The 14,669-nt window shown below is 48.8% G+C and overlaps 1 protein-coding gene across 1 annotated transcript in view; it reads right to left on the bottom strand.

Annotated features, from left to right (window-relative positions):
- Positions 1 to 14,669, bottom strand: part of AP1B1 (adaptor related protein complex 1 subunit beta 1) — a 74,850-nt gene that overhangs the window by 40,829 nt on the left and 19,352 nt on the right. The window lies entirely within an intron of this gene.

Here is a 14,669-nt window from a genome sequence, read left to right as displayed (position 1 = left end):
CTCAGGAAAAGCAACAAGAACATGCGCACGGAGCAGGGTGCATCTCTTCCGGCAAGGACAGGGAGACACACACACATGGCAGGGTGCCTAGGTACTCCTAATCCTTAGAGGAGGGTCAGTGAGGTAGGTCGCAGTGTATTTCTCCCCTCTCCCCCCAAAAGGGCAGTGAAGGAAAGCTAATGTGTCATTACCCCAGCTGGCCCATTTTGGTGGCTCTCCACCTGGACTGGATGGTAATGGTAATCACTGCTGCTACCCCAGTTCAAATCCAATGTACCTCACTAGTGACCAAGCCTCAATACCAGCTTGCAGTTCTGCAGAGTGACTGGGCAGTGCTGATGTCGAGACATCCACCACACAGCCCATCCCAACTGGTGTTAACTGGCCCTCTTATCAAAAGCCTCAACAGAGAACTGGACTAAAGAGATTCAACTCCCCCTCTCACCTCTAACATGATGATCCCCTCCCCCTCAGTTCAGGGTGCAGGCACATCAAGGGGGCATTGTGGGAGGGAAGTTTGTACTGCCTGTGCTATGTTTATTCTGTGGACAAACAAGTATTTCTGCATCCAGTGCTGTCATGTTAGCACTTTTCATGAACAAAACACAACCTGGGGCTCTTAGACAAACTGCTGCATTGCAAAGCTTTATGGGGCACATTAGCCAAACCAGTCTCGGAGTAGCAAGTGAAGGGGGGAGCAGCAGTTTTGCTGGGGACTAACCAAAAGTAGCTTGACTAGTGCAATAATCCACTATTTACTTCATTCCAGGCAGAAAGTTTTATTCCAGTGAAGACGCACACCGAGCCCTTCCCCTACCCCACATGGTTCTCAGAAGAGAGGAGGAACAAGGCAAAACTGATGATGAAATTAGTTCCAAGGAAGTCTCCCTCTAGGGTAAATGTAAAGGAATAATTGCAGCTCAAAACATAGTGCAAGTCTTCACCTCTGTATTCAATGTATTCACAAGACGTGGTCCTTTTCCAAGTCACCAACACTAGGCACCAATTCTGAAGCACTGTTCCTTTAAGTTCAAACATGTAGTACTTCAGCCAAGTGCTTTAGGCCATATTATATAATTCCAAACAGCTGAGGTCAAGTATCAGGAGTAGCCCTGTTAGTCTGTATCCACAAAAACAACAAGGAGTCCGGTGGCACCTTAAAGACTAACAGATTTATTTGGGCATAAGCTTTCATCGGTAAAAAACCTCACTTCTTCAGATGCATGGAGTGAAAGTTACAGATGCAGGCATTATATATTCACACATGAAGAGAAGGGAGTTACCTCACAAGTGGAGAACCAGTGTTGACAGGGCCAATTCAGTCTGGGACTCTGCAGGAGTCCAATATCTAAGCAGTGGGTGGCCTTTTTAGAAGGTTGGTTGGGAAGTTCCAGATGGGTCTCTTTTTCTGTGGTATTTTCAGGGCCGGCTCCAGGCACCAGGCAACCAAGCTGGTGCTTGGGGCGGCACCTGGAGGGGGGCGGCGCGGCGCTCGGGCCGCCGGGGAGAGCGAGGCCACAGCCGGGCTCGCCGCCCTCCCCCTGGCTGCCGGGGGGAGAGCAGGGCTCGCCGCCCTGCGCTCTGGCCGCCGGGGGGAGAGCCGAGCCCCAGCCGGGGCTCGCCGCCCTGCCCCCGGCGCTCTGGCCGCCGGGGGGGGGGGGGGAGAGCCGAGCCCCCGCCGGGGGGGAGGGGGGAGAGCCGAGCCCCCGCCGGGGCTCGCCGCCCTGCCCCCGCCGGGGCTCGCCGCCCTGCCCCCGGCGCTCTGGCCGCCGGGGGAGAGCCGCGCCCCCGCCGGGGCTCGCCGCCCCCCCCCCCCGCGGCCCTGGGTATTTTACTAACCCTTCAACTGCGAGTTAACCATGTAACTACATGGACATTCAGGACTCCCTCAATATACTACAAAAAAAAAAAAAAAAAAAAACAGGAGTACTTGTGGCACCTTAGAGACTAACAAATTTATTAGAGCATAAGCTTTCGTAGGCTACAGCCCACTTCTTCGGATGTTTTTTGAGTATTATGATTCCTGATGTCAGATTTGTGTCCATTAATTCTTTTGCGTAGAGACTGTCCGGTTTGGCCAATGTACATGGCAGAGGGGCATTGCTGGCACATGATGGCATATATCACATTGGTAGATGTGCAGGTGAACGAGCCCCTGATGGTATGGCTACAATCCATCAGTGATCTTCCAGAAAACACCATCCTGGCCACTATGGACGTAGAAGCCCTCTACACCAATATTCCACACAAAGATGGACTACAAGCTATCAGGAACAGTATACCCGATAATGTCACAGCTAACCTGGTGGCTGAACTTTGTGACTTTGTCCTCCCCACAACTATTTCACATTTGGGGACAATATATACCTTCAAGTCAGCGGCACTGCTATGGGTACCCGCATGGCCCCACAGTATGCCAACATTTTTATGGCTGACTTAGAACAACGCTTCCTTAGCTCTCGTCCCCTAACGCCCCTACTCTACTTGCACTACATTGATGACATCTGCATCATCTGGACCCATGGAAAAGAAGCCCTTGAGGAATTCCACCATGATTTCAATAATTTCCATCCCACCATCAACCTCAGCCTAGATCAATCCACACAAGCGGTCCATTTCCTGGACACTACTGTGCTAATAAGCGATGGTCACATAAATACCACCCTATACCGGAAACCTACTGACCGCTACACTTACCTACATGCCTCCAGCTTCCATCCAGGACACACCACACGATCCATTGTCTACAGCCAAGCTCTAAGATATAACCGCATTTGCTCCAATCCCTCAGATAGAGACAAGCACCTACAAGATCTCTATCAAGCATTCTTAAAACTACAATACCCACCTGCTGAAGTGAAAAAACAGATTGACAGAGCCAGACGAGTACCCAGAAGTCACCTCCTACAAGACAGGCCCAACAAAGAAAATAACAGAACACCACTAGCTGTCACCTTCAGCCCCCAACTAAAACCTCTCCAGCGCATCATCAGAGATCTACAACCTATCCTGAAAGATGATCCTTTACGCTCACAGATCTTGGGAGACAGACCTGTCCTCGCTTACAGACAACCCCCCAACCTAAAGCAAATACTCACCAGCAACCACACATCACTGAACAAAAACACTGACCCAGGAACCTATCCTTGTAACAAAGCCCGATGCCAACTCTGTCCACATATCTATTCAAGTGACATCATCATAGGGCCTAATCACATCTGCCATACCATCAGGGGCTCGTTCACCTGCACATCTACCAATGTGATATATGCCATCATGTGCCAGCAATGCCCCTCTGCCATGTACATTGGCCGGACAGTCTCTACGCAAAAGAATTAATGGACACAAATCTGACATCAGGAACCATAATACTCAAAAACCAGTGGGAGAACACTTTAACCTGTCTGGCCATTCAATGACAGACCTGCGGGTGGCTATCTTACAACAGAAAAACTTCAAAAACAGACTCCAAGGAGAGACTGCTGAGCTGGAATGGATATGCAAACTAGACACAATCAACTCAGGATTGAATAAGGACTGGGAATGGCTGAGCCATTACAAACATTGAATCTATCTCCCCTTGTAAGTATTCTCACACTTCTTATCAAACTGTCTGTACTGGGCTATCTTGATTATTACTTCAAAAGTTTTTTTCTCTTACTTAATTGGCCTCTCAGAGTTGGTAAGACAACTCCCACCTGTTCATGCTCTCTGTATGTGTGTGTGTGTGTGTGTGTATATATATATATATATATATATATATATATATATATATATATATGTTTCACTCTATATGCATCCGAAGAAGTGGGCTGTAGCCCACGAAAGCTTATGCTCTAATACATTTGTTAGTCTCTAAGGTGCCACAAGTACTCCTGTTCTTTTTGCGGATACAGACTAACACGGCTGCTACTCTGAAACCTCAATATACTAGATAAACAGAATTTAAGAAGGCACTGCCAAATTAGGTTGGTTCCACAAAAAAAAGTTTTTATTAATAAAATCCTGGGGAAAAATGTCTTTTTTCAAATTTAAACATGACTTCTAAGTGTAACTTCTACTCCTGGGGGAATTCTGCACCAAAAAATTAAAAATTCTGCACACAATATTTTAAAATTCTGCTAATTTTATTTATCCAAATAACACAATATAATCACACTGGTTTCATAAGAACGGCCATATTGGGTCAAACCAAAGGTCCATCTAGCCCAGTATCCTGCCTTCCGACAGAGGCCAATGCCAAGTGCCCTAGAGGGAATGAACAGAGCAGGTAATCATCAAATGATCAAGTGCCCTGTCGCTCATTCCCAGTTTCTGGAAAACAGAGGCTAGGGACGCCATTGATGGACCTTAATTATTTTGGTAATTTATTTAAACTACAATACAATGGATGGAGAATGGGAGTGGGGAGCATTGGGGAAAATCCTCAAACCTCCTTGCCTAACAGTAATGTAGCTAGATTTGACCCTTTATTTCTAGTTATTAGTCAACAAATATATGCAGCCATATGCTCAGTGTTACATCATAGGCAACTGAAGAGCAAGTGAGGGCTGGGAAATCAAACTCACAATTTATATTGGCTACTGACCATCTCCAGAAAGGTCAGTAGCAAACAGTTCATGGAGCACATTTTGATAGGAAATTTTTTCAGTCCAAAAATTTAGACCAATTCTAATCACTAAAGCACCATAAGCATTTATAAGGCCATACTATCCTTTACACCACTCTGGCAATGTAAAGGAGCCTTGATTTACATCTTTACGGGCTGCTCTAGGCGCCAGAACCGACCTGCCTGCACTACCGGGGAGGGGCGTGTGACCGCTCTTGCGGCTTCCCTTTGCTTTCCTGTCAGAAGTCATTTTTCTGCAGGGAAGCAAAGAAATCTGTGGGGGAGAATTCCCCAAGAAGTAAACTTCAGTGTTGGAAACCCAAGCATCACCAACAGGAGAGAACTGACCGGCTTAGTTTCACTGTCCAAGCTAAGAGGGGAACAAGGAAGAAACAAAGCCAGACGTGATGTATTAGGGGCCTGTTTCTTATTAACACAAAAAGGGGCTTTACAATAAGTAAGAATCAGGTTCTACATCCTCTCCCCCCCCCCCCCCCCCCCCCGTCCATTTTTAAGAGGCTAATAATCTCTTGAATTTAGACAGCAACATCCATCTGGAGAAGTGCAAAGAGCTTTACAGACATTAATGAATTACGGCCCATCCTCCTTGTGGACTAGGTAAGAAATCACCCCTGATTTATAAGTGAGGAAAACAAAGGCGCACAGCAGGGAAGTGGCAGTGCAAAGTAGCAGAGCTGGGAAGAGAACCTAGGTGTCCTGGCAGTCTTGTATTTCAGCAGCAAAAACAACACAGGAAGAGGGGTTTTTTTTTATTATTAATTGTTGTTAGTTATGTCTTTTTAACACGTAGAGGGCAAAACTGCTACAAAGAATATTCAGAGAAGGCTACCACAACGTAATCTTAACTCATTTGCCTGTGCCTGGATGGTGAAGCTCACATGGCCGGCTGCTCAATCCCTTAGATACACCCACACTGCAGCTAAACAGCCATGGCTGACCAGTGCCAACTGACTCAGGCTCAAGGGGCTTGAGCTAAGGGGCTATTTAACTGTGGTGTAGATGTTCAGGCTCAGGCACTAGGACCCTGTGAGGTGGGAGGGTCCCAGAGCTCAGGCTGCAGCCCAAGCACAAAGCCTAGCCACTGTTAAATAGCCCCTTATCTGAAGATTCAGGAGCCCGCCAGCTGGCAAGGGCCAGCCGCCGGGTGTCTTAACTGCAGCATAGACATACCCTTCGAGAGACAGAGTAATAGCTCTGTGTGGTGTATTCAGGTAAGACTAGACATTTACCTTTCCAGATGTCCTTGCTTTTATGAGTTTAAAGGAAGGAAAAGATTATTTGTGCTCTAACTTCTCTTGGATTTAATCAGTGTCTTCTTCTGCAGAGTTACTAAGTAACTGATTACAGAATCTCAACCTTACCAATGAACTGCATTTAGCTTCCAGACTATGCTGCAGCATTTTTTTTGCACATCATTGCAGATATCCTATTCTTTGCAGTAAAACAATAGGGAGGATTTGCTGCAATCCCTCTGTCAGCATAGGACTACACTGCTCTTATCGCACAATAGTTATACAGTCTTACATTATTATCCTTGCTTCAAAATAAGCTGTAGAGCAACGTAACTGCCTCCTTGATAACTTTTTGTCCCTTCCTGTGAAGCAGCTGGTACAATCCCAGGTTGGAGACGAAATGGAACACTGGTGTGACCCTGTAAGAAACACAGGAATTGCCAGACATTCCACTAAAGAGCCAGAGGCATAGGGACTGTGTGTAGTACAAATAACAGGAGTACTTGTGGCACCTTAGGCCTTGTCTACACTACGAGAGTAGTTCGATTTTAGTTAATTCGACTATGTGGAATCGATATTACTAAGTCGAACGTGTGTGTCCACACTAAGGACAGTAATTCGACTTTGTGAGACTTTGTGAGTCCACACTAACGGGGCAAGCGTCGACATTGGAAGCGGTGCACTGTGGGCAGCTATCCCACAGTTCCCGCAGTCCCCCCTGCCCATTGGAATTCTGGGTCGAGCCCCAAATGCCTTCTGGGTAAAAAAATGTGTCGAGGGTGCTTTTGGGCGCCTGTCGTCATCCGTCCGTCACTCAAGCCCTCCCTCCCTCCCTGAAAGCGCCGGCGGGAAATAATTTCGCGCGCTTTTCTGATTACTGACAGCGCGGACGCCACAGCAGTGCGAGCATGGATCCCGCTGCGACCATCGCTGCAGTTGTGGCAGTTCTCAACGCCTCGCAGCTTCTCCTCCACCTGTACCAGAGGCAGCTGCAGATCAATCATGAGAGGAGGCTACGGCACTACCGTGACGGCATGAAGTCGGACACTAGCTCCGACCTCTCTGAGAACATGAGACCCAGCGCCCAGGACATCTCGCTGTCACTGGGTCTTGTTGATACTGTTGAACGGCGATTCTGGGCCCGTGAAACCAGCACGGAATGGTGGGACCGCATAGTGCTGCAGGTCTGGGATGAATCCCAGTGGCTGCGCAACTTTCGCATGCGGAAGGGGACTTTCATAGAACTGTGTGAGTTGCTGTCCCCTGCCCTGAAGCGAAAGGACACCCGGATGCGGGCAGCCCTGACTGTCCAGAAGCGAGTGGCCATAGCCCTCTGGAAGCTCGCAACGCCAGACAGCTACCGGTCCGTCGCTAACCAGTTTGGCGTGGGCAAGTCTACCGTGGGGGTTGCTGTTATGCAAGTAGCCAGGGCAATCGTCAAGCTACTGCTATCTAAGGTAGTGACCCTGGGAAACGTTGAGCTCATCAGAGATGGCTTTGCCGAGATGGGATTCCCAAACTGCGGTGGGGCTATAGATGGGACTCACATCCCTATCCTGGGACCGGACCACCAGGCCAGCCAGTACATAAACAGAAAGGGATACTTTTCCATGGTGCTGCAAGCACTGGTGGACCATCGGGGACGTTTTACCAATATCTACGTTGGGTGGCCTGGCAAGGTTCATGACGCTAGGGTGTTCAGGAACTCTGGTCTGTGTAGACGGCTGCAGGAAGGTATTTACTTCCCGGACCACAAAGTAACTGTTGGGGATGTGGAGATGCCTACAGTCATCCTCGGGGACCCTGCATACCCGCTAATGCCCTGGCTCATGAAGCCCTACACTGGCGCACTGGACTCAGGGAAAGAACTATTCAACTACCGGCTCAGCAAGTGCAGAATGGTGGTGGAGTGTGCTTTTGGCCGTCTCAAGGGCAGATGGAGAAGCCTACTCACTCGCTGTGATCTCAGCGAGACCAATATCCCCATTGTGATAGCTGCTTGCTGTGTGCTCCACAATTTGTGTGAGAGCAAGGGGGAGACCTATATGTCAGGGTGGGAGGTTGAGGCAAATAGCCTGGCTTCTGATTACGTCCAGCCAGACAGCAGGGCGATTAGAAGATCACAGCGGGACGCACTGTGCATCAGGGAGGCTTTGAAAGCCAGGTTCCTGACTGAACAGGGTCTACAGTGACTTTTTACTTTGTGGACACAGATGCTGAACCTGCCCCCGTTTCTTTACCCAGTTACTGTTGACTATCCTTCCAAGTTACATACCCCCTTCCCCACCTTCCCAACAAATAAAATCTGTTCTGTTCTGTTAATGAACAAGGTTCCCTTTTCTACTGTTTTCGCGGGAATGTTTTAAACCGGGGACGCAGACTGTGGCGGGGGGCGGGCTTACTGTTTTGATGCAAATGATGCTTCTAAAGTCCGGGAATGACAGGCTCCGCAGTGCTGCGTTGGTTGTTTCAACGCAGCCTGCCAGCAGTCCTGGGCGGGACTGGATGTATGTGTCGGCCAAGTGACTTTCTGGCAGGGGGTGGAGGGTAACAGATCCCCTGCTGCGTGGCTCTGTGATCCAGGATAAGGACCGCGGCATAGGATCTCTAACTGCCCTCCCCCGACACAAAGTCACAGATCAACCCCCTCGCACCCCAGAACAAGAAAACCGCCTCCCAGACTGACCAGGGTAACTGGTGACTGTGCTGTGTATGTGTCCTGATGCTGGACCTGCCCCCGCCTCTGTAGCCTGCTACAGGTGACTGTCCTGTCCAAGTAACAAACCCCTTCCCCCCCTTCAGACAGAATCCCCTCCAAAAGACACTCTCGGAAACAGTACTTAACAGAAACAGATGTTTTATTACGAACCGCACATGAAAGGGGGGGGGGGAAGGAAACTTGGACATGGGCTAGTGTGAGATGGGTAGGAAAGGACTTTTCAAAGTTTGGAACGAGAGCCTTCCATTGCTGCAGCAGTGTGCAGTGGCCGACTGACAGTTTTAACGGCCCTTGCCGCCCCTCCTTCTTTGTACTTTTGGTGAGGGGGGTGTGGGACTTGGTGGCGGGGGAGGGCGGTTAGAGATAGACAGCAGCAGTGCTCTGTCCTCCTGCCTCCGGTCTTGCAGAACATCCACTAGGCGCCGGAGCGTCTCCGTTTGCTCCCTCATTAGTCCAAGCAGGGTTTGAGTAGCCTGCTGGTCCTCCTGGCGCCACCTCTCCTCCCGTTCCATGACTGCTCTGTGCATTTGTGACAAGTTCTCCCTCCACTGTGTCGTCTGGGCTGCCTGCTCTCGTGAGCACTCCATAAGTTCATAAAACATGTCTTCACGAGTTTTTCTCTTCCTTCTTCTAATCTGCGCTAGCCTCTGGGAGTGTAATGCCAGGCTGGGTTGGGAGACAGTCGCAGATGTGTCTGTGGGAATGGGAAAAAGGGAGTAAATTCCTGAGCCAGATAAATGAAGTTGCTAACAAAGAGCATAGTCTTTCTCTGTGAACAACACCATGCACTGCACCTTTCACATGCGCACTCAGGACAAGGTCGAATTTTCGGCCCTCGCCTTATGTGTCTGGGGTCCTGCAGTTGCGATCAGAGAAGCGTTGCAGGACACCTCTACTTCTGCTGCGGGCAAACATGGTAAGCCGTAGACTTGTGGCAGCTTAAACATGTAATAGTAGCACTGGGCTCCTTTCGCACTGAATGCAAGGCCACTCTCTGCTGGCAGCAATCAGGGAAGCATGAGCTCTGCCCCTGTCCCACCACCTCGCGGCTGTCCCCGGGAAAGATCCCTGTATGCTGCCCCTCTGCCGCCTCCACCGCGTGGCTGTAAAGCAGTCCAAATACTAACATTCCCCTCCCTAATTTAAAGCAGGGCGTCATGTGACATAACCCTCATGAGGATCTCGGAGACCGAGAGGGGAAGGATGCTGCGTGAATGCATGCAGAGGCCTGGGCCATATGCCGCCATGCTGTGCCGCGCACTGATCCCCGACTACCTCATGGACTCATGGCGTGGGAACGTGTGCTACCACGGGGGACCAAACAAGATTGCCCTGCCGTTGAACCTCGTGCGCATGCTGGAGCGGTACCTCCAGGAGAGCTATGCGGAGCTATCCCAGGAGGACTGTCTGTCCATTCCCGGGCACATTGACCGCCTTTTCCTTTAAGTTGAGCATAACGGACTACAGAGTGGAGGGGCCGTGTTGTGGACTAATCATGAATATCCGGACAGTACTTGATTTTCTATACATAGTTAGTACTAAAAAGTTTACTAAGCCAAATAAATCATGAACAACAAATTACTGAAATAGTTATTATTCCTGTTTTGTTATAAATAAAAGTTTCTATGTTTAACTGAGTGACTGAAAAGCCCATTCTTAACAATATAAATATTCCACTTATGTTAAAATGAAATGTTTAGATGTTTAAAGCACTCACTGCTTGATCCTTCCCCTGATTCGGTGTCCGGGGTAAGGGCTGTGGACGGTTGGTAGGGGATCTCTGTAAGGGTGATGAAGAGCTCCTGGCTGTCGTTGAAATCAGCGGTGCAAGCGCTGTCGACTGCCTCGTCCTCCTCATCTCCTTCCTCATCTTCCCCGTCACCTAACATTTCCGAGGAGGAACCGGTCGTGGACAATATCCCATCCTCGGAGTCCACGGTCACTGGTGGGGTAGTGGTGGCGGCCGCACCTAGGATGGAATGCAGTGCCTCGTAGAAACGTGATGTGTGGGGCTGGGATCCGGAGCGTCGGTTTGCCTCTTTGGTTTTTTGGTAGCCTTGTCTCAGCTCCTTGATTTTCACGCGGCACTGCGTTGCATCCCGGCTGTATCCTCTCTCTGCCATGGCTTTAGAGATCTTCTCATAGATCTTTGCATTCCTTCTTTTGGAGCGCAGCTCTGAAAGCACGGACTCATCGCCCCAGACAGCGATGAGATCCAACACCTCCCGATCAGTCCATGCTGGGGCCCTCTTTCTATTAGATTGCACGGCCAACTCTGCTGGAGAGCTCTGCATCGTTGCTAGTGCTGCTGAGCTCTCCACGCTGTCCAAACAGAAAATGAGATTCAAACTGGCCAGACAGGAAAAGGAATTCAAATTTTCCCGGGGCTTTTCCTGTGTGGCTGGTCAGAGCATCCGAGCTCGAAGTGCTGTCCAGAGCGTCAACAGAGTGGTGCACTGTGGGATAGCTCCCGGAGCTATTACCGTCGATTTCCATCCACACCTAGCCTAATTCGATATTGCCATTTCGAATTTAGCGCTACTCCTCTCGTTTTCGAGGATTACAGAAGTCGAATTTAAAAGAGCTCTATTTCGAACTAAGTAGCTTCCTGGTGTGGACGGGTGCAGGGTTAATTCGATGTAACGGCGCTAAATTCGATATAAGCTCCTAGTGTAGACCAGGCCTTAGAGACTAACAAATTTATTAGAGCATAAGCTTTCGTGGGCTACAACCCACTTCTTCGGATGCATGTGTAGTACAAGTGACCAGACACACAAAAGGAGGAGGAATTTTGCCACGACTATGGCTAAGTGGTCCAGGTCAGAGGTATCATGCCTAGACACCAAAACAGAACAGAGTCACCAAGAATGATTCCTAGTATCTAGGGCAAGAACTATTTGGCTAGTACCTGGGGCTGTCATGTCACTAGCTAAAGCAGCTAGTTCCCCCCCTGCTTCCTGGTCTCCGAGCTCTCAGATATTGCAGCGTATGCTTTCATATCCAACCTTTAATCTGATCTCAAACGGAGAGCAAACCACCATTTTAAGATCCATTGCATCCTTATGGACCCCTTGAACTCCAAGGTGCCAACACTGGGATTTTATGAATAGTTTATTCAATAAGGTTCAAGTGTGAAGAGGAGTTAGCTGGTTGGGGGAGTCTCAAACCATATCTCCTAATGTTTTATTTTTACACTTGAACCTTGGCAGAAGCAAAGAGGAGCAGAAATACCGAAAGGGAAGGAGTGTGCAAAATCCTGAAACAAGCTGTTTTCAGAGCAAGCATGAACAGATTGGAATCAGTTGCTGTGATCTTGCTTTTAGCTTCCCAGCTCCAGGCTGGAGACTAGATTGGAGTCTGCGTAAGGGGTCTGGTATCCCACACTGCAGTAAAACTAAACTCCATAAGTAGTGGATAGAAATATAAAACCATTAGCTCAGCGTCTGGCAGTGGTTGTGAAAAACAAACAGGATGCAGGTCCATAACAGAGGATTCTGTGGCTGTACCTCCAGTCCAGTAAACTATATCACAGGAAGAGGGGAGGGACACCGGTAACAAGGCATTCCGGGGCAGCAATCAGGAAAGATTTTGAAGAGAACATGACTGATGTTTATACAACCCTAATGAAGGTAAATTCCACAAGACTCTCTCATTGGGCATATCCCGAAGCTAGGATCAGGCAATGAGTATAGGGGGAATTCCTTAGCGTAGAGGGCAGTGTGTAGAACGTGTTTCCCAAGGCAGTGGAGAAGATTCACTATGTTAACTAACTATTTTCATGAGCACTTAGGGAACGGCTACAGGATACAAACTGACAGATGGGGCGATGGATGGAAGTGGGTCATATTACTGGGTGGAATGAAACCATATCGCCTAAGGAAAACAATTCAGAATGGTGGGGTGTTGAAAGCAGCTATAAAATCCCCCCTCATTCTTCTCTTCTGCAGACTAAACAATCCCAGTTCCCTCAGCCTCTCCTCATAAGTCATGTGCTCCAGCCCCCTATTGTTGCCCTCTGCTGGACTCTTTCCATACAAGGCCATAAAGTGAATCATAACAGAGTCAGGACTGGAACTCAGGTATTTGGACTGCCAGTCCCTCTGATCCACCTAACCATTAAAAGTACACTGCCTTTCAAGCAGGCATGTCTGGCTAATTAGCTTCTGACATCACCAGCATGCTGTACAGAAAAGAACCCTTTAGAGACACTAGCTAGAGATGCAGCTGGCTTCAGAACAAGTATACAGGGATGAGATGGAAAGTGAAAGAATTGAGAATGTTTTAGTCCCCAGTACCGTTCCCCACTTACAGTCCTGCTTAATAATAAAGTAAATATTTAGCTGTTATATAGCGTGTTTTCACGTGGATCTCAGTGTTTTACAATCTAATGCACTTATCCTCACACACCCCTGTGAGATAGGGAAGTATCTCCATTTTACAAATGGGGAAATGGAGGCACAGAGACTAAGTGATTTGCCTGAGATCACACACAGGAAGTCTGGGCGGAGTGGGGAATTGAACCTGGGTCTTCAAAGCCCTAGTGCTCTAACTGCTGGCCATCCTGCCTCTTCTAAGATTGCTGTGTTCCCCCTACCACTCCTAGGCCTTGGCTACACTTGCGAGTACAGTGCTGTAAAGCCTCCCCCAGCGCTGTAACTCACTCCCCGTCCACACTGGCAGGGCACGTACAGCGCTGTATCTCCCTGGGTACACCGCTGCAGTTACTCCACCTCCCCGAGAAGCATAAGAGATACAGCGGAGTGGCTACGACTCTCCCCTGTGAGTGTGTACCAAGAATCAACCTGCAGCGCTGTACTGATCACCTTGTCAAGTGGCCAATCCTCTCCATTGTTGTGACCGGCTGCAGGAATGCGGAAGTGCAGGTTTCAAAGCTTGTACCACAGAGAAAAAGCAAACAGTTTGCGGTTTGCTTTGAGTGAGTGAATGAATGAGCAGGGGGCCCGGAGTTCGGAACTTGCAAAATAGAGTGCTGACACGCTCCAAAAAGCACTCTCTCCCCCCACCCCCCCGTTTTGAAAAGCACATTGCAGCCACATGAATGCTGGGATAGCTGCCCATAATGCACCGCTCCCAACACAGCTGCAAATGTTGCAAGTGTGGCCACGCCACTGAGCTGTCAGTGTGGACAGACTGCAGCGCTTTCCCTACTCAGCTGTACGAAGACAGGTTTACCTGTAAAAACTGAGTCATGCGTGGACATGTGACTTGCCCATGTGACTCCAAAACTCCATCTTGGAGCTGGACTTTGCATAAGAGAGAGGAGGGGGTCTCCACCTACAAGATAAAGTCTATTTAAACCCCTGGGAGACCCCTCCATTTTGTCCTCAGCTGGCTCAAGAGATAGCCTCTCCACCCCCAATGATACATGAAAGAAACTGGAACAAAGGACAGTAACTACGGGGGGGGGGGGGGGGGGGAGAGAGGGGTGAGTGAGTGATTGCTGGACCCAGACTAGGAGACTAGTCTGTAAAGGGAAGCTTACTGGAACACCACTCAGGGTGAGATTTTGTCTGTATTCAGTTTTCTTACTGTATTAGACTCAGACTTGCATGTTTTATTTTATTTTGTTTGGTAATTCACTTTGTTCTGTCTGTTGCTACTTGGAACCACTTAAATTCTACTTTCTGTATTTAATAAAGTCACTTTTTACTTATTAATTAACCCAGAGTATGTATTAATACTGGGGGTGTGGGGGGGGTCGCAAACAGCTGTGCATCTCTATCAGTGTTATAGAGGGTGAACAATTTAGGAGTTTACCCTGCATAAGCTTTATACAGGGTAAAGTGGATTTATTTGGGGGTTGGACGCCATTGGGAGTTGAGCATCTGAGTGTTAAAGACAGGAACACTTCTTAAGTTGCTTTCAGTTAAGTCTGCAGCTTTGGGGCAAGTGGTTCAGACCCTGGGTCTGTGTTGGAGCAGACGGGTGTGTCTGGCTCAACAAGACAGGGTGCTGGAGTCCCAAGCTGGCAGGGAAAGCAGGGGCAGAAGTAGTCTTGGGGGTTTCTGTGATCCAACCCATCACAAGGTCATGTTAGGTATATTCTGATTTTGGCCATTTCTGCGGA

This window comes from Emys orbicularis, chromosome 16 (assembly GCF_028017835.1).
Source record: "Emys orbicularis isolate rEmyOrb1 chromosome 16, rEmyOrb1.hap1, whole genome shotgun sequence".
NCBI lineage: Eukaryota > Metazoa > Chordata > Testudines > Emydidae > Emys > Emys orbicularis.
The sequence above is the reverse complement of the archived record's forward strand: the minus strand, read 5'-3'. Positions and strand labels throughout refer to the sequence as shown.